This window comes from Mixophyes fleayi, chromosome 9, assembly GCF_038048845.1.
Source record: "Mixophyes fleayi isolate aMixFle1 chromosome 9, aMixFle1.hap1, whole genome shotgun sequence".
In the NCBI taxonomy this organism is placed as follows: Eukaryota; Metazoa; Chordata; class Amphibia; order Anura; family Limnodynastidae; genus Mixophyes; species Mixophyes fleayi.
Window position 1 is genome coordinate 44434916 of NC_134410.1, and position 21747 is coordinate 44456662.

At 39.1% G+C, this 21747-nt stretch overlaps 1 protein-coding gene and 1 long non-coding RNA gene across 3 annotated transcripts in view; one reads left to right on the forward strand and one right to left on the reverse strand.

The window, feature by feature from the left end:
• The window catches only part of MAMLD1 (mastermind like domain containing 1), a 148275-nt gene that overhangs the window by 34262 nt on the left and 92266 nt on the right, over window positions 1–21747 (forward strand). The window lies entirely within an intron of this gene.
• LOC142101573 (uncharacterized) lies at window positions 10053–20978 on the reverse strand. Its single transcript, XR_012679046.1, has 3 exons — window positions 20777–20978; window positions 18382–18441; window positions 10053–10403 (listed from the first exon to the last, which is right to left on the reverse strand). It is a non-coding gene; the product is annotated as an uncharacterized LOC142101573 (long non-coding RNA).

Consider the following 21747-nt stretch of genomic DNA (forward strand, 5'->3'; position numbering starts at 1 on the left):
GTCTGAGAGCAGTGTATACACTCGGAACGTCTGCCGTATCTAAGAAATATCGCTCGTGGTTCCTGTTTGTCCGTTCCTGATCTACTAGGTGGAGCTGGGATCCCCCCCTGTAGACCCTGTTACAGATAAGCTGGTTTTATATTACTCTCTGGTACGCCTTTAACTATTGATTTGTATTATCTGATGAACTGAATTTTCACACACCTTTTGCACATTTCTGTCCTCTGATGACAATGAATTGTAGCTGTGATACAGCAGCCTAGCAAGTGTGTACGAGTTGCACATGAACTTTTCTACTCCACCCTGTTTTTAGAGTGGAATCCTGCACATTCATGTTTTGATATGACTGGTTACTCTGTCTTACATTTGGATTAAGACTGGATGAATTGTATATCTTGTTGAATACCAACCCAGAGATTTGTACTGAATCCACATGCTTATTTACTTACCCACCTTGTTCAGTAATATCTGTTAACATCACCATTGCGCCTTCATTCTGTTGTACCTATGCCATTTTATTTCGGCCTTACCAGCCAGTGTTTTGAAGGAAGGCTGCCTCCTTACATGGAAGAGGTGTATATGTGGGATTGAATTGATTTAGTTGTTTATACAATACTGTGTTGAGCGCCAGTGTTTACATCTTGTCTGCTACATCTAATAATATATATTAATTAAGAATAAAAAGACCTGTGTGTGAAGGTCTTTTCAATATTTTGGCTTTTGTGCATTCAAAAAAGATTATCTTGCAGCTAGAACAGCTGTTAAAATATTGAAATCATTTTCAGTGGAACAACTTCATTTCAAGTTTTTAAACTCATTGTAAATTACAAATGACTGCATAAATGAATTTAATTAGAGAAAGCTGTTACCAGAGTGGATAATCTTTATAGTAGTCTACAGATTTAATTTTTCACTTGTTTTGTTCTTTGCAACAAACGGCCTTTGATATGTAAAATTCTAAGCAAATGCACATTAGTTGTTCCACTGCATGGCAAACGTGAGGACACTGTATGCTGTCTAGGCCCAAGGAAATTCTGTGCATGATCCAATTGAGTTCAGTATAATACATGAATTGTTAATACCTCCATTGTGCTGGCGTTTCATCTTAAGTGCTGATTGCAGGTGACTTTTTGTTTTTCCAATTTATCTAGTTGCGTAAGGAACAATGCTGTTTTTGTGTTCAGTGTATACTGTACCATTGAGGACTCCTAGATCCATTTCTCTGTGTTTTAGAAGGATAATTTTGCTATGTTTTGGGGCAGGAAAACCTTCTTTTTTACCTGGCTATTACTATTCCTGGTAGACAGCCTGAGGTCTGTAACTGAGAGGTGTTCAATTACAAGAAAGGGGATGGGGAGGAGGGGAGCCTGCTTAATGGATTGCAGAACTATGCACTTAAGCTAATTTACAACAGTAGACAGGTTTCCCTAGCACTGAATCCTAGGGTAAAATTGTAAGTGTGAACACATCATTCTGACTTATCTCAGACAGCTTGTGAACATAAAACGGTTTTATATACAACCCTAGTTCTGTTTTAACTCTGAGATGTCTGCAATGTCTAGCATACTAAATACACTGAATTTGTTTTATATTTGTATTGAATTAATTATTTTTTAGTAACCTATGTAACATAGATTATATGTATAGGTTTCTGTTCTCCCAGAATTTTCAGTTTGGTAGAAATGAGCAAAACCAGGGGCAAACGCAGGATTTGTAGAGGGGGGTTTCCACTTCATGCCGCCAGTGGGCGTGACCAGCATGCTTCGGGGAGTGGCTATAATTTTAGCCAGTGCTTGGCTGCTCTCCAACTCTCCATCCCCATAATATACATGGGCAATGCTGTGTGCACTACTGTTAGGTGCACGCAGCTCTCCCTTTTCAAGCAGAGCCGTGTGAAGCAGGGCCAGGGTCCAGCCACCTCAATTATACAGTGCCCCAGGCTTGAAGGGGGGTTTCCAGGCACTAGAAAACCAGCCCGCCCCCCCTCCCCCTGGGTTTGCCTATGAAAACTTGTGAAATTTCAAGCAAAAAATAAAATATCTCCCCAGTATTCTTTTGCAGTCTACAATCTCACATTATGATGTAATCATATTTTTATTTGATACTTTCTGTCCCTTTTCTACCTTCTCTATTTCCAAGTCCATTTTTTTGTATTACTATGCTTTATTCATGTATTTCCAACATATTCCACAGCGCTGTACAAATAACTTCATTTAGGCACACGAGTCTCGGCCAGAAGTACAGCTTGCAGTCTATCTTCCAAGCCCATAACCATACACACAATTTAGTTAAAAGCAAATTAAACAATGACGGAAAAAACTGAATATTGCATAGGTCTCTATGAACATACCACTTGATTTTTGGATCTTAAATTCAGCATAATGACGTAAAGTGATATTTAGGGCCTGATTCATTAAGGATAGTTAAGCAAAAGTAAGGAAAAACCAATGTTGCATTGGAGGGAAGGTAAATTTAAAATGTAATGGCAGATTTATAATTGGGTTAGGGCATGTCCTAGATCAACTTTAAATTTCAGTGTACAAATAAGCTATCAAGTATTTGTGTGATACATGAAAAAACAGACAGTATTTTTCTTATGTGCAAAATAATAAACTCATTTACACCCCTTGTACTGCAACATGGTTCTGTCCAGAGAACTTAAAAGTAAGAAAACTTACTCAATTTTCCTTAATGTATCAGGCCCTTGGTGTTTAGTGATTTTGGCTTTGTAAATAACTTGTCTTATATTCATTGATGATCGTTTTCTGGGTGTGTGCATGAGCTTATGACACGAGCAATACTCAATTTTAATCATAATTGCTACTTGAAATGTTAGAAAAAGTAGTATAAGAAGAGATTTATGACCGTAGAAAATTTGAGGACACTGTTATATATGAAAGACGAAAATGTCATGACAGTCTATTTATTTCAGCACATTATATTAATCCCATTGCTATGGTCTGTACTACACTACAGTAAACTTTCCAATAAACTGTCTTCTAAATCCGTAAAAATAAAATTCCGTTTGGTCAAAGTCCATCAGGGGATTGGTTATAAAATAAATGGGAATCCACTTAAAAAAATTGAAAAATTGATGGAGCAGATCCAATCCTGTATACTAAACATTTATTTAAGCAACTATACATAAAATATTAAGTAAACCAATTTCATTTCCATTAGCCAATAAACTTGGAAGAAACTACACAGAGATGCCCAAATGTTCAGCTTTGGAAATGTTGTAGGTTTGCTCAAGCATATTAACGGCAAATAAGAAGATGTCAAAGTAATTAATTACAGTAAAACAGTGTGGAGAAGATTATTAACATAGTAATTTGTTATAGTTTTGTACACATAAGGATTTCTGCAATATCCTAGCATCCTGAACCCGCTGGCAAGTTGCCTCTCTAGTGTTCTGATATATGCTAATTGTATTGATTTTTTACAAAATCTGTATAAATCAATTTTATATATTGGTACTATGAAAGCCTAACTACTTTCAAGCTTGCACATTATTGTTTTGCTATTATATATGAGATAATAAACTCTCTAATGCACCATAGAAGGAGTTTAGAAGTTAGACTTCTAGTATTGTGTTATTTCAGCAGTGTGTATATTTTTGTATAATGCATAAACTTGAGTTTTGAATAGGAATTGCTGTAGTAGACCAGTAAGGCATATATTTGTATCTATATTGCTGTCCATAGTCTTGTGGTTATGCAAATCCCACTTTTCTGAGAGTATGGGATTTAATAAAGTGGGGAGCAGTTGGGGTGATTGTGGATGTTATCATCATCATCACCATTTATTTATATAGCGTCACTAATTCCGCAGCGCTGTACAGAGAACTCACTCGCATCAGTCCCTGCCCCAATGGAGTTCCCCAATCTGTGTGGAGTTTTTATGTTCTTCCTGTGTTTGTGTGAGTTTCATCAGGGTGCTCCGGTTTCCTCCCACACTCCAAAAACATACTGGTAGGTTAATTGGCTGCTATCAAATTGACCCTGATCTCTTTCCCTCTCTCTCTCTCTGTATGTGTTAAAGAATTTAGACTGTAAGCTCCAATGGGGCAGGGACTGATGTGAGTGAGTTCTCTTTACAGTGCTGCGGAATTAGTGGCGCTATATAAATAGACGATGATGGGATGGGGGAGGGCATGGGGGTCTGAGAACTAACCTGAGGTCCCTGATTGTCAGTGGGTATTAATAAAGGACTCCTCATATAAAGGTGCGGATCATATTAAAGGTGGTTTCTCTTGACTGTACATTAGACTCTAGAAGATTAGACACTAGCAGATTCCAATGTAGAAGATAAAAAAATGACAGTTTTGTAGGTTGTAGTATATTTAACAACTAGGCCAACTAGTCATCTGTCTAATGGTTTGGTTATTACCCAATTTACTGGTAAGTTCTGTGTTAGGCAGTGGCACTGCCTGTCCATTCTTGAGAATACTCCCATTTTTTAATGAGTAAGACTACATCTTGCTCTCAACTGAGAGGTTCCCATGAAAACTGCCAGGGTGTACAAAAAAAGTCAAAAGTCTCTACATTTGTTACAATTAAATAGCCTATTAACATGAAACAGTCCCTTCACACAAACACAGCACTATTTGTTTAAAGGGATAACAATCTGCTACCGTCAGCTAAATGGTTTCTCTGTGATAAATCTAGTGGTTTATTTTTTTTTTTAGACTGTGAGCCATTTGTAAATTGGTTGTAGTTTTATATCAACAATTTTGTATCCATCCTATGATTGCTCTCCTGCGTTGATTTGTACACTAACCAGTAGTTATTGGAGAAAGCTGTCAGATGCACTGAATTAGTCCATGAGAGCCTGTTTACTGTAATCATAGCTTGAGAAATCGGCACAATGTAGGTTAAACATTGTGTAATCTTTATTTTACAAACTCTGGTGTGGTTGGACTTGTCATAATAAATCTGTGTAACTTTCCCAAGAGCAAGGTTTCAGCTTATTAAATCTAGCACAAATCACCTACAGTTAAATAATTTAGTATTAGGAAGTAATATATGTAGTCTATTGTGATCATATTTTGGCATTTTCATCAGCTTAAAGTGCGTGACAAAGATTTGTTTATATATTAGTCCGTGTAACATTAAAAGAGATGTATCACCTGCCATTTTTGTGAGGTAAGGGTTTGTAAGGAAGCCCCCCTCCACTCTCTCCACTATCAGAATAATGGGGGATTGCAGTGGGGCAACACTGTGGTACAGAGATTAGCACTGAGTTTGATTCCCAAACAGGGCCAATCTGTGTTGAATTTGCATATTCTCCCATGTTTCCTCCCACATTCCAGAAGCAGACTGGCAAATTGATTGTCTGCTGACTAAAATGGACCCCAGCGTGTGTGCGCTTGTGTGTTAGGGGACAGGGACTGATGTAAATAACAAATATTCTCTGTACAGCACTGTGTAATATAATAGATGATGATAATAGCAATAATAAGATGAAAGCCTCTGGAATATGATTTTTAAAGGGCTGCTAGAATTCCTCAGTAAGTGGACGCTCGCATTAGACCGATCTTTTATGCTCACTACTCAATGTACAATCCTCTAAGCAGCAAGATAAGAAGAATTCATAGTTCAGTAGTCTGATTTTTGTTAATGATGGGGAATTTCACATGTTGGGTCTCAAACCATTCTTGTAGTTGGAGGATAATAATCAATTAAAAGATTAGTGCAATCAGTGGCGGATCCATGGTGGGGGGCGATCGGGGCAATCGTCCCCCCTAGCAGGGGCTTGCTGCTGGCGGGTGCACACTATGTGCAGGTCCGTTCGGCAGAGACAGGCAGGGAGAGTGTGCTGCCCGGCTGCTCTGATTGTTTTTAAAACGCAATCAGAGCTGCCGAGCAGCACACTCTCCCTGCCTGTCTGTGCAGGCAGCCTTAGGTGTCAAGAAGGAGGCGGGGACTAAACTGCCCCCCCTAAATCGCCCCTCGTAAAATAAAATTCTAGATCCACCCCTGGTGCAAATAGAATTTCAGTCCCATTTAATATAGTCTTGTGTGTGTGTAGTGTGTGTGTGTATGTATATATGTATATACATCATATATATATATATATATATATATATATATATATATATATATATATATATATATATATTATTATTATTTTACTTTTACAGCTAAAATTAATCTCTCTTGTAGTGATATTTTTGCTGTGTACTTTTTCTATATTCCCAAAAGTGCCAGTGACTATATTACTTGTAGTAAGAAACCAGCAATTCTAGAGCCTTGTGAGTAGGACCTGTTAGAGATTAATTGTACAGGATGCTTTGTTGTGGCAATAAACCCTTACCCTATTGAATAATGACAGATGTTCTCTGCCCCTGAGAGATTGCAGGAGGAGTTTTTCTTTCTTTGAGAGGCAAATGGTTATTATTAACCCATTCAAGGACTTGGATGGCTGTGATCATTATTTACACTGTATTAGCTCCTCACTTATTTCATGGAATCACATCCATCAAATCTATAAGGCCATTTGCAATTATATTTCAGTATTTAAAGTAGTCAAGTTATATTCGTCTTGCTTGTAATGTCTGTCAGGTACATGAAAGGAATAGTTTAATATGTTTGCTAAGAAATTCCATTATTCTGTGTCTTTGATTAGAAAGATCCCTTTTCTGTACAATGAATTATTTAGGAGACAATGTTATACTACATTACATTCTAATCCTATTATAACATTTATTTCACTGGGTGTAGTATAATCTCACTGCCTGAAGGAGTGCTGTTTACTATGGTCAATGACCAGCTTCGGCATCTTGTGGCTTCCCTGCTGAAGAGTCACGTCAAGTCCCAGCCTGGCTGCCTGAGAATGCTGGGACTTGTGGTTCTACACTGTGTTGGAACTACCGGTGGTCTTCATCTGGCGTATGCAGTAGCCATGCTCAGGCTACAAGTTTTATTAGTGGACTGCAACCTATATCAGCAAAACAGTCTGAAATATTCGCCATTATGTTTGACTATGTGTCTCCAAGTAACCGTTCTACTGTAAATTTACTGCTGCTTGAACAATGGGAGCTGTAGTTCAATAAATTGAATGTCAAGGGTTGCCATCTCTACCCATACCGGTGGCGCTTCTTGTTAGACGGCCATATGTCATAATGGCCGCTGATTGATACAGCTATAAGCTCATGGCAGCAGCCCAGCCCTGCCTGCGATGCTCAATGTCTAACAAAGAAACGATGTAGTATGTATAGATTGTGTCTCTGGAGTGTACAATACGGAGTGCCTACCTGGCATGACAGAAACAACAAACTGTTTTGCTGAAGTAAGCAGATAATATTGCTGGGTAAGGGCAATTGGTAGATTAGAGTGTGTTTTGCATGTCCTGTGGCTTTACATATTTTCAAGTACGCGCAAGGCCATCTTTTGATAGGATATCTGTCTAGATACGTTCTGTACAATGAATCGCAGTCTGGCAAAGCTATATGTGGGATCATTATAACACACAGAGGATAAATATACTGGTTTTGCTTGAGGCTGTCCTCGGGCTGTTTGTTATGTGCATCTTATACTGTCACTACATCACAGGCTAGCTATTGCCCTACAAGCCTGTCTAATGGGATCCTCCGCTGCTGATTTCAGCTTACCCTGACCTACTTCTTTTCTTGTGTCCCAGCAAGCTGTCACGAGCTATCAGAGCACTGGGAGCTGAAATAAACACTCGCAGAGGAGAAAAAAGCAAGCATGTCTACGGAACATAATTAGCTGTAACTAGCTTGTCTGCCTCCCTGAATTTGCACTATTTTACTACTGTTTTTAGCAGAGATGTTGCGGATGATACTCAATCATTTAAACAGTTTGGTGGTTGTGAAATACAGCATCACCGCTTCTGAAAAATCTTTTGTCTGATTCAAAAATTAATTATCATTATGTTCTCTAGCAATTGAAACATTACAATATTTTGAACATGTATCCATCAACCTCAAACATTCTGTTGTGAAAGGCAGTAGAAAAAAAATATTCCCCTACATCCAGTGGTCCAAGGGAAAATTAAGAAGTGGTGGTATGGAAAACGTAATGGGATGTAAGTGAATGGCATTTGGATAGTTTTACAATTGAAGCACTAGGAGAAGTGGCGGTATAGCACACCACCATATACACCCCTATTTCAACCACTGCCTACATCTATATTAAAGGATTTTGGAATGTAAAGTACATGTTCTCTATATAAAATGACTAGGATTACTATTCACATATAAATAGTACATTCCAGGACTAAATAAATTGGGATTGCTCATGGTATTGAAATTTTTACATATATTTGTAGGTGTTACTTAATATTGGATGAGCTTGTAATATATGGTTAGAGGTCCCCCTACAGAGTTGAGTGTCAGTGTGCAAGATCAATACCAAGGGGTAAATGTATCAATGTACGGATTCTTCAACTCCGGCGAGATCGGCGTCTTCAGCGCCTAAATTTAAAGCGGCGCTGCCTTGTAAAGGGAAACTTCCCTTTACAAGGCAGCGCCGCTTTAAATTTAAGCGCTGAAGACGCCGATCTCGCCGGAGTTGAAGAATCCGTACATTGATACATTTACCCCCAAGTCTATAAATTGATACATAAAACCAGCCTATAGGAAAATGGTAATATTGGCAAGTCAGCCCTACCCCAGCATCCTTTGCTGCACTCAGTTTTGGGAATGTTTTGCACATAATCCTAACTGTATTGTTTGTAGTTCCTCCCACTTTGCCAATAACTTCATCTTCCAGACGCATAATTACCTCCCAACATTGCAAAAGCAAAATCGGGACACAAATGAATCATGGCCTGATCCCCAAACCACACCTAGTTCCCCAGCACCCAAATCATTCCCACATTATTATGAAGCTATGACCATTTCTGTGTCCGTGAATCTCGTCAGTCCCGCCAAACTAGGGAATTTTGTGAGATATGTTTATAACGGACACCGTAAATGCCAGCAACATCTAGTACGTTAAGCTAAACATTGTAAGGCTGATTACTGCCTGGATTTAAAATACATACTTTTACTAGCGTTTTTTAAATAGGTAAGGGAATGGGACCCATGATTCCAGTAACTGCATATTGACTTGTGTCTGTGGTCTGAAGCGGCAACACAGCGTAGTCTTATAAGTGCTGCATGTTCCATTTACTTGCGTTTGTGTTACAAAGTGGACACACGAGATTAGTCTAGTGTCCAAGGGCCAGGGGCAGGCTGGGCCGGGTGGCAGGGGGGCATCGGCCCCCTGGGCCGCTCAGAATCACGGCTGTTAGGGCCGGCCGCCACCCGGAAGTAATATAAATGCGCGGCCGCATCACATGACACGTGATGCGGCCGTATCATTGATGACGCGGCCGCATCACGTGTCATGTGATGCGGCCGTCTGTGCGGCGTGTGCCCCCAGGGCTGACGTCCGTCAGCCTGTGCCTGCCAAGCGCACATACTGCTTGTGAAATGAAATCGCGTTTGGCGGTGTTACTGCATTTCTTAACACCAGTGAGTAACTGGCCTGAGGGTTATAGTTGTGTCACTGCAAAGTAAGGTTCACTTTTATTCCATATCATGTTGAGTTTTGTTAATTTTACTACTTTATTTTACTTTGCAACAATGTAAAGAATTCCAGCCAAAACTAGAAAACACAGAGACGGGATTCACTAAGATAAGCTAAAATAAAGACTTCTACTTACCTTTGACCTGGCATTAACCTGAATACTAGCTAATACATTCCTGCCTATAAACGTTATTAAATCATTGCATTATCTTTGATGTGCTTTTCATCCATGTCTTCATATCATCGGGCAGCTGTTTAATTTTTATGACTCTTCAAAAGTCACAAAGCTACTCTCCTGTAGGAGTGTTAAAGCGCTTCAAATGTGCCACAAATAACAGTGTTCTCTGGATGTTCCCTTAAAGAGGAGATGTCTCCTCCGTTATATTTGAGATTCAATGCTTGACCAGGAGCACCATCAGCTCTGCCTGATGTCTAAACAGCCTCCCGTCACTGTGCAAGTTACTGAGGCTGGTCATGTGATAAGAGTCAGGGCCCAATCATTTTATCTTGGGTAGTGGGGGGCGGGAGGTATTATTCTATACACATATTGTTTCTGTTGTTTGTTTAATGAGGTCTTACAATGCCCAGTTTCAATGTAATTTATTGGAAACGTATTTATAAATCTGTTACTTGGGTTGTATTAGGTTATCTCAGGCAACCTATGTGAACCAGTTTCCTCTACGCCTGCTTGCTATAAAATTAAACACATAACTGCTTAGGGAAGGGAATACCTTAATGCTCACTCACATGTATAAATATATAATAGAACAGAAAGCAATTGTATAATTGTCATACATTTTTCTCTTCATTGTCCGCCTCCAAAGACATCAGTCTTTTCTTGCATTAATATGCGTTCAGTCAAGTTTGCTGTAGATAAATATAGAATTTAAGATTGCACATATTTTCTTCTTTATTGCTACAATACATAATGTCAAATTAGCTTTACTTTGATTTACATTTTAAAGGTGTGTTCAGCATTTGTTACTTCTACGGTCTACTGTTATACCACCACAATTTGATTTGGTAGACAGAGTCTATGACAGGTCAGGCTGAGCTGCATTTATCCACTTGATGACCACAGCTCTTGCCTGATGAGAAATGGAGTAAATTGATACCTATTAGGAAGTACACACTGAACGCTGGGACTGGCAATGACTGCATTTGGTCAGATGCTGTGCTCCATGTGGACTTCCTTGTAGGGAACAATGAACCCAGGTCTGAACTGTAGTAGGCAGGTGGCTGTATGCCTCTTAACATTACCATACCGTAGGCAGTCACCATAGTCTTGTGCACCCAAATTTTTTGTAGCCTGTTTGGACATAAAGGGGGGAATTTAATTCCCCCGCAAGTACTGCCGCATTAACCGTATTACGGTAATATTAACCCGGCTTTCTGCTCGCAGCTAAAACTACCGTAATAATGGGCAGCACGGTGGCTAAGTGGTTAGCACTTCTGCCTTACAGCACTGGGGTCATGAGTTCAATTCCCGACCATGGCCGTATTTGTGTGGAGTTTGTATATTCTCCCCGTGTTTGCGTAGGTTTCCTCCAGGTGCTCCGGTTTCCTCCCACACTCCAAAAACATACCAGTAAGTTAATTGGCTGCTAACAAAAATTGACCCTAGTCTGTGTGTATGTGTGTGTTAGGAATTTAGACTGTAAGCCACAGTGGGGCAGGGACTGATGTGAGTGAGTTCTCTGTACAGCGCTGCGGAATTAGTGGCGCTATATAAATAAATGGTGATGATGATGATGATAATGATAATGGTAATTACGTGCACTATAGTATGCAGGTTGCGTTACTTTTTCAAGTAGCACGGCCAATTGAATTCCCCCCCACATCTTATGGTATGGAGCCACATATTATCTCATGCCTATTCTACACACCAATACAGATTGGTTCCATGAAAATGAAGACGGCCTTGAAGAGCCTTGGCCCCTTCTGGACACCATTAGTAATTGACCCGGTCTCTCCCAGTCGAACACTAGACAACAAGAATCAAACCAAATATGTACCGTATATTCTTGTGTTTGTGAGTGTCATCCTTTGTGAATATATTGGCTTCATATAATGAAATCATCACAATTTTTCCATTTTATTTCTACAGCTTTTAAATGATATTCTGGATTTCCTGGTGCAGCACAGTGTGATTAAAAAATCTGTGCATGAGTTGATTACATTAATTAGCCAATCAAACCTTACTAGAAAGAATTATTCAGCAAGAAATCTTGATTGCAAAAGTCAGAAGTATATTTGTTCTATATGTTAGGGCTCATTCAGACAAGCAGGGTAAAAGGTATTTCTAGCACACTCCTGCGTTCTGGGGAAAACGCAGAAAAGTTTAAACGACAACTTTGGAGGAGCTTTCCTTTATTAAGTATCCACCCCTTTCCAAGTATAGTAAATAGTGGGACACCCCATTTCCCAAAGCCAACTGTTGACTTTTAACATATATAATCAAGTCTGAAAATATATACCATTATTTATAATGACATACGCACACCCACCCATACCCACTCACCATTTTACTAGCATTCCGCTGCGTTTTTCTGAATGCATCTGGCTCTATTCCATTGGGGAAGGCTACGGTGACCTCCCAGTTGCCTCCCAATGCTGATAGCAAATGCATTTCAAATATGCTTCAGGTAATGAGGAGATTTCTGGAGGAGGGGCACCCCCTATTTCCTGTATGTAGGTGGCATATGTAATGTTTTTTATTGATCCCTTGCCTGTCACAAATTGATAGCATGTTAGACGCATCTACATTCTCTATGCAGAAAGGGACGTTTGCAAGTGCTTATAAAACATTTTTTAAATACCTCTCTGCTGAGTGAACCTTTAAACTGACAGCTTCTTTAGCTACATATTTGTGGCATGTATTTTAGTACACCACTTTTGTAGTGATCCATTGTGGTGGATATTATGCTGTTATAACTCCACAAATATTTATTCTGTATTGAATGTGCAATTTTCTACATCTATCTAATATCATATTTTAATGATCTTTCTAACCAGATTCTAATAATTAATCATGAACTGTATATCTCTGTGAACATGTTAATTTAATTTAACAAGGAAAATATGTAGTATTAAACTGTTTCTGTTGGCCCATATATTTATTTTGTGTCACATATATGCCATCTGTCTGCTTGCAGTGCAATTTGTCGCTCATTCTGGAGCTCGTTTGGTTAAAGTCTGCATCTGCATACTATTTACTGAAATATTTAAGGGCCCAATGAGTCATGCCTAATTGCACCAGTACTACATCTTGACTCAGATAGCAGCCAATAGGAGTCTCCCACTGTGCAATTCACAATGAGGACTGTTCAGCCTGCAAGGACATCTATTAACAGTAATGTTCCTATTCGGGATTTAATCAGATGAGATTTGACTTTCAACTTCTAGGTCAAGTGAGTTGATGCAGTGTTAGGCTGTGTCGAGCTTTATGGAGCATTGTTAAACAGCCATTGGCAATAGATAGCCAAATTTTACATAAGAAAAAGCCTAAATGAACTATGAGGTTATTATAGACATTTTTTTTCATTAATACATACTACTTATGACTTTAGAAATGTATAGGAAACATTACATTCGGTATTATAATATGGGGAATTGTAATATGGGAATAGTTTTACATGTATGTGTGTATGTCTTTGGTAATATCTAAATGTGGATATTTTTAATATTATCCATGCAGCCTTCATTAAAGTAGTTTCACCTTCCCCTTATAAGTTACAGCTTTGAAGGGATGGGCATTCAGTGCTGCTTCTAGCAACCAATTTGACACCACTATCTATGGCACAGAATGCCCCTACCCTCTTTTCTTCAGTTTTTTTCTGACTGATCACTGTAAACTAACAATCGTGAATTAATGTAAAGGGAGTATACAAGTTGGTGGGGTAAAACTATGGCTGGCTACACGCTACAGGAAAATTCTACCAACAACAGAGTTAACCAACGACGGGAAAGAAAAAGATCCCGACTAGCATGCCGATTGATGTGTACACACTGTACATGATTACCTTCAGATCTGTGCTCTTCATCTGTCATAACCATCGGCTGCAACTCCTCGGAGGATTCAGGAGTCCAGCAAGGAAAAGTGACAGCTGTCCCGGATATGTCCTCAACTACATTTGCTTAACCCCTTCCTATCTGCATTAGAATTGGTGCCATAAGGTCTGAAAATCATTACACCTCAGAGCTAGTTTACTTAATATTGAGGCATAACAATGCTAAAATACTTGTTTTCCTCAAACACGTTTAAATGACGTGTGGAAGAAGAGGAAGTAAGCACTCAATGTTAAGGCTCTATATATTTTTTTTTTTACCTATATGGAGGTAGGCAACCTACGGATCTCCAGCGTCTGTTCCCAGCAAGCCGTGTGAAGCAGAGATTGCCTGGACTCCAGATGTCGCACCTTTTCCCTGCCAGGACCTGCTTCTTGGTACTGCTGTCAGAGCTCCGGAATCATCCTCAAGCTGAATGAAGAAGGTGCACATTTCCACTGGTACGTGCACCAGCTGTCTCAATTGCCGTACTAGTTCTGCAGAGTGCATACACACAGCAGAATTGGAACAACATCATTCCATTGTTGAACAAGATTTTTAGTTCAGTTTAAAAATCTTGTTTAATGATATTATGTGCTTTGAAACGATAATCGTTCCTCGTTGCAGGCTACACACTACTGTGATATCGGGCCAATCAGTTGTTTATTGTTTGGCCGGACAATCTGCTGAAAACACTGTAGTGTGTACCCAGTGTTTGGAGGCAGTGACCTGTTCACTTTTGCGATTAGTTAGAACAGATTTGCATATGACAGAGACAATGTTTTGATGTGGGGAAAGGAATGGAGAAAAACATGAAGCCACAGTTAGACAGTAAAAAGAGCAAGGTCCCTAACAGCACAAAATAGTCATGTGAGACATCTGTCAAAGCAGGAAGATTGTAGTTTCAAAACACCCCTATATAAAATGTAATACATCTAACTTGTTATATTTTGTGTGCACAAGGAGTCTAAATTCTAGGAAGATTCTATGGTACAGATTTCCATTAGAAAAAATGGGACTGTCCTTGGAAAACGGGGACACATATAAACCCTAATCAAAACAATGAAAACACTGCATTGACAGGATTAGTTTTGTGAGTTATGTCAGCCCATCATTATTGTGGTTCACTTGTTATTTTATTGTATTGCACTTTGTACATTTAGAACCTTCTGGTGCATAAGTAGCAAAATATCCTAACATGATGTTTCCATACAGCTGGAAATGTGAGAATTTATTGGGGATGCTTTTTATTACAACAGGGCAAAGTAAAGCCAGTGTTCTGCATTAGGTTTCCAGCCCCTGCAGTTTAGAATTAGCACCCACACAACGTTAGGTGATCCCACAGCAGATTGTGGTGCACAGTTCCCGGCTCAATGACCCTATTATCCATCACACCACAAAGATAAGCAGATCCCTATTAAATTACATTCAGGTTAATACCTGTTTGGATTGTTTATGCTAAATGGCTCTTCCAAGAGAAAATGATTCCTGGAATCCTTTCAAATCTGTGAAGCGATTCTCTCATTCTCCTTTACAAACAGCTCTCTCATTGTTAGCAACTGTCAGACAGTACAAATACCTTGTAAATTAGATCTCTTACTGCAGCAATTGAGAGAGTAGGTTTAGGTCTAATCAGTAGCTACGAGGTGACTCCTCATTTTTCCTATCAATCCTATGCAAGCTTGGGTACAATTACTACTTTTTTGTTTTGTTTTTTATCAAAAAATGTTTTTTTTTATAAATGTATCCAAAATTTTGAAAGGCTAAAACGGGAGGCTCCTTTTTGGTCTTCTAAGGGAAATTTGATGGTTCCTTAAGGACCTCCACAAGATCTATTCTTTGGCATTGTTATGTGATATGGTACATGTACTACATATTTAGTATATATGTATCCAGAGAGATGCCTAGTAATTCAGCCACTGGAATGGCACCACTGTCTTTGTTTTATGCAGACTACTATAAACACCTAGTGCACGCTACTAAAAACATATGTCACTCTAATCCATTATTAGAAGTACAAGGTAGAAGCAACTAACATACTTTATGACAAGAAAGTTAATTGTTCCAAGCGAGGGGCCTGATTCATCAAGGATCTTAACTTGAGATACTTCTTATTTCAGTCTCCTGGACAAAACCATGTTACAATGCAAGGGGTGCAAATTAGTATTCTGTTTTGCACATAAGTTAAATACTGACTGTTTTTTCATGTAGCACACAAATATCAACTTTAAATTTCAGTGTACAAATAAACTATCAAGTATTTGTGTGCTACATGAAAAAATGGGCAGTATTTAACTTATGTGCAAAACAAAATACTAATTTGCACCCCTTGCATTGTAACATGGTTTTGTCCAGGAGACTGAAATAAGAAGTTTCTCAAGTTAAGATCCTTGATGAATCAGGCCCTAGCTGCCTACATTTTGAAGCCCCCCAATTTCTGCTCCCTGACAGAGCTGCCTCTGTTTACCTCATGATAGCCAAACCCATGTATGTGTCCCTAACAATGCAACTGCTATGGCTGATTTGCACTATACAAATAATGCAATTAATTTGCAAGTTACTAAATGACAGTATTCATATTTCCATGCTCCAAAAAATAGCATTGCTTCACAAAGCAAACAAAAAAAATGTTTTCAATGTTTACTTTAAAGGGGCAATTAAGTTAGTAGCGAGGTGCCGCGATGTGTCTCCGGAACAGTCCGGGTGAGACACACCGCTTTTATGGTCTTCCTCAAATCTCCGCTTATTTTCCCTCACATCCCATAGAGATGGGAGGAGGAAATGAGCAGAGATTCTGTACCGTATTGGCAATCAATGTGTGCACTTGGACATCGAGGCGATGTTCAACAGAACACTAGCAACTAATTGAATCCCCCCCTAAGAATGGAAATGTCCATTTTGACTTACTTTACATCCATAACTACCCTTTAGTAGCACAGATAGCCATTGTGCGGAAATGTATTTCACCATACCATGATTACATAAATCCCTTTATATGATTTAAGCAAAAAAGCAAATCTTAGGCCCACCAACCAGCAGAACAGTAAGGGTCAAGACTGGGCAGACCATCAGCTGTTAGACACTGACACACCTCTGTTGATTGGATTGCTGACATGACAAGAATCATTATAGCTCAGGCTAGGTTTTAGGTAAAGGCTTTGTTTTTAGGTGTAGTGGCCCTTTAAGACATAACCTGTTGGGGATACACAAGGACTAGAATTGAAAAACCCAGCACTAAACTGTCATACAACTTTTAACCACTTAATCACTTACATATATTTTCATTAACAAATCGTTAGGTTTTACAGTGTATTTGTTGGCCAGTACATTGACGTTGATTGCACTGTTCCCTTGGTATGAAGATCCTGTAATAACAGAGTCACAGTTTGGAATTCCATTCTCATATGTTGGCTTTGAACTTTGAACATTCTTGCTGTTTTCTCCTACTAGACACTTAAAGGGAGATTGAAAATAAATGTAACTTGCTAACATTTGCACATAGCCTATTCTAGGTTACGCAACCTTTGGATTTCTGGCTTTTATGGAACTAAAATCCCAGCATTCCCTGCCAGCTTCATGTTTATACCAGTATTTCTGGACCTTCTCCTACCAAGCACCACCTTGTTCCTATAAATGTTTATCAAGCACACCTGTTGTCTGTTAATGTGATCTAACTTCCTCTCTGAAATACAGCTGTAATCTGTCTGAGGGCGACTGTACAGGAGTGTGCCTATAATGAGGCAGCTGTCTAAGGCACTATATTTTGAAGGGCAGCAAAATAAAGGTAATTAAATAAATAAAAAAACAAAATAGTAAAATAGTTTTCTTATTGCAAAAGTCATATCTACTATGGCAGTATATGTAATGATGCTTAAATATGACAATATTTGTATTTAAAAGTGTATATCTGTTTATGAGCGTTTGTAAAAGGGGTGTGAAGGGTACCATTTCATTTGCCATATTACAGTGCCGAATGGCTAGACACACCCCAATACCCATAGGTGCAGATTGAGAACTACAGGTGTACAGTATTGAAAGTCTGTTGCTTTCAATGCATTCATCATCATCATCACCATTTATTTATATAGCGCCACTAATTCCGCAGCGCTGTACAGAGAACTCACTAACATCAGTCCCTGCCCTATTGGGGCTTACTGTCTGAATTCCCTAACACACATAGACTAGGGTTAATTTTTTAGCAGCCAATTAACCTGTTTCTTTTTGGAATGTGGGAGGAAACCGGAGAACCTGGAGAAAACCCACGCAAACACGGGGAGAACATACAAACTCCACAAAGATAAGGCATTGGTTGGGAAATGAACTCATGACCCCAGTGCTGTGAGGCAGAAGTGCTAACCACTACGCCACCGTGCTGCCCACATAATAATAATAATAATAATAAAAAAAATATTTGTAGTTTGAACATTCACTTACTGCCTTGTACACCTCAAACCTTGGTTCCTATGACAAAGTGTGCCCCTGGTAAAATTAGGGGGTATCCCAATGTGGTTGTGCTATATTTTTTGTGTGTGATTATTTTGAGGACCGGTGTATTATGACGTTCTGCTGTGATAGATTATGATGGCACTTACAGTCTAATGTTGAATGATTCTGCCCTTCACTGTAGGTCATTTTTACATTGATTCAGCAAAAGCACTGACCGCAAAACCTCACAGAATTGTGATGCTGGAGAGGACAAGAGCTAAATGAATAAGCAAGGGTTTCTGTCACGCCTGCTGTGATTTATATACTGCACAGAGCATAGGTACAATTCATATCTGGCCACATAATACATTACCTTTTAGCCATGGTGACACACAAGATACTTTCTTTCAGGAGGATGAAAATTGGAGGAGACCTGAATGAAAGAGATATTTATTATTTTACTTGCTGGCTCGCTGCTGTGACAACAGTGAAAGTGTCTTTTGTTTGGTGGTTTTAAAGCTAGTGACTTTTAGTAAACAAGACTTAATGCTTTGCTTCACCCCATTAACTTGGTGTTTTATCAGTGTTGCTTTGTTAATGTTTACTCCTAGTGTCTCTTTTAGGTCTTTCCAATAGTTACTTGGCTGTTGTACAGTTCCTTGCTCCTTCGTTCTTCCTATACAAAGCCAGCTCTTGTTTATACAAAACCCAATGGAGATGAGTGGAGCCTGGAATTTTAGCAAATGATGTTGTAAATGTTTCTACGTTTAAATGGACAAAGTAATGGAAAATGACATATTAAAGAAAAATTGTGTTGCAGAACCTGAGAGTTGCTTTGTTCATATGTTATTACATGGTCAATGGTCATTTGACCGCTTGGTGCTCTATTACATTGGAGTGTAGTTAGGCTGAGCTGTCTGTCTCCGACACCAGGTTTTGGAGGTCTGGAAATGAAATCTATGATTTTCACTGCAGCAGATGTAAGTTAATGGTTTCCACTGTGTTGGTCAATCTGTTAATGATCAAGTTAGCAATATTTTATGTTTATAGTGTATACTACAAATAAACAAATGTTTGTCAGTTTTTGTAAGGGATGAAAAGTGCGCCAGTTCAGATGTCTCTTCTGGAAGCGGAATGGTTAGTTTAAATTAAAATATAATAATTTTTCAGTCTTTTTGTTTTTTGTTTTTTTTAAGTGGTGTAGGAATTGCGTGTGTTTCTTTAATAGTATGTTGTTAGATCAGAAAAGCAGTGAATATTAGACAATGCTTATAGAGGAAGTTGGAGATTTCCTGAATGTTCGGTCATTTTAATAGCTCACGAGAGTTACTGTTTTCAGGAGACCATCTCGATTTTCAGTGGCCAAGGGTGGTGTAGCCTACCGGAAACAAGGAGGGGTGTTCCTGGAAATGGGTGTGGTTTGGTCAGATTGGGGTCATGAGGTATTAATTTACAGCACTAGACACATTCTTAATTTTAACAATAGTTGTGTTTTTACACTGAACTTGTTAGGAGGGGGAATTCAGGATTACCCTAAACAGCAGATTCTTACTATAGTGCTTGTGGGTGATGCTCTTATTAAGATTTTAACTGTTTAATTTCCATGCTACTACGTTTACATGGACTATTTTGAACTGGATTACAAGCCTTATAGATATGGTGTTGGGAATTATAATGGACATACTGTAATCTCACTAGTTTACTGGTGTGACCCTAATCACAATACAATATATTTTGCATTGATAATAATTTCCCTCATCAGCTTTAAATAAATGCATTTGCAGAGTAAGGGGGCTACCCTATGTTACTGCAGCTGGAAACCGAAGGCTATAAAAGACATTATTTGAAGGGACATCTATGATTGTTTATTGTTCTGCTGTTGCCTAATTTTCTCTTAATAGGAGACCCTCTATTAACACATTAAAAAAATCTAAAGTCTAATTTGTTTATTTTATTATCTTGTGGGACGGTTAAATATGAGTGTAGTTTAGTAACGCATCTCTCATCGCCCCTTTAATCTCTGTATATTGATGCCAGTGTCTGTCTTGTAAATCCCAGTATTGTTAGTGTTCTTTTACCATTTTGGTCATGCACCAGATTCATTAAGCTGCCCCACAGCTGTAAATAAGCATGTGACTAAACTTCCGGTCACAGACATGACCCCGGTGATTGCCGGAATACACTGATGCTTTCTGACTCAGAAACTCCATTGTGAGATTCTGGAACAAGAGACGTTTATGACACTTTTGCCCTAGCAACTGTTTTGTTAATCTTATCCTTGGTGTATTTCATTTCTTGACAGTTTTAGTTTCAGGATGGATTAAAGAAAACCTTTCATTAAAAAATATATATATATTTTTTTTTATGTCAGAAGGGCTTGTTACCACCAATCATCTGTAAAAGTTTGTGACTTAAAAAATACAAGGCAGGGGGCTGCTGAACACACTAATAATGCAAATCTTGCTTGCAGATGGAGTGGTTTTTGCATTTCTAAAACCATTTTAATTGTAAGCAGCCGATTAACACAAAACAAGCACTGTATTGTTCTTTGCTGACAGTATGAATAAAGCATTATGGCTCTCAGAAAACAAAACTAAACATTTGTCATCTATTTAAAAGATGTAAAAACATGCCTCTGCTAGGTCATATTAAGAGTGGACAAGGAATCTTGGAAACTTTTCTGGAGAGAAGCCTATCTTTCTGCATTTATTAAAGGCTACTCCCATAGATTTCCATAAATTATCCATAAATGCAAAAATATTGGTTACCTGGGGTCTGGCAATCCACCAAATCAATCTGGTTCTCAGATGCTTTCTACTTTCAGAGGAGGTTGTTCTTGTTCATGCTGTTTAGGAAAAGGCTCCCTCATCACCAACACACTCCCAGCCTCGCCTGTCTGCAGCAAATGTTGGGTACTTGCTGGATTGGGTGGAACACTGGACCCCAGGTGAATAGAGTTCTGCATTTAAATTTGATTTATGGAGTTAACCTTGAAGGTGCGAAAGGAAATTCATAGTTTCAATCAGAACATTGGGCAATTATTAATAAACAGCAGAACCATACATCCCAACATGACAACTTTTGAAGTTTGGACACTGCGAGTAGGGGCCGTAGTCCATAGTTGCCTAATCTTCCAGAATGTTGGGGAGACTCCCAAATTTCTAGGAGTCCTTCCGGACTCCCGGGAGAGCAGGCAATTTTCCCTAATCCTGGCCGGCTGTGTAAACTAAGGGGTGGGGCATAGGGATGTCAAGGGCGCAACTTCGTGGCCCTGCCCCCTATTTTTATTGGTCCAGAGTAGTGATGTCCATTTTGGGGCGGGGCTAATGACACATATCTTCAAGCCCCGCCCCCACACACACCCACCTGCACCCCAGACCTCCCAGGAATCATCTTGCCCATGTTGGCAAGTATGCCGTAGCCCCGTCGCAGTAGGGCGGGCCTGGCTGTGCAATGAGGGGTCTTGCCTCTCACTTCTGACTTAGGCATGACAACATGTTCTTCATTAGGTATGCGGAAAGCATGCTTAATGTCATAAAGTTGTATCTCTCACACTCTAGAGTACCAGCATTTTATTCAGAATGTACAATGTAATTTTGTGTTTTTTTTTAAATTGCCCCACAGCCCTGGGGTCATGAGTTCAATTCCCGGCCATGGCTATGTCTGTGGGGAGTTTGTATGTTCTCTGTGTTTCCTTCCACACTGCAAAAAAACATACTGGTAGATTAATTGGCTGCTA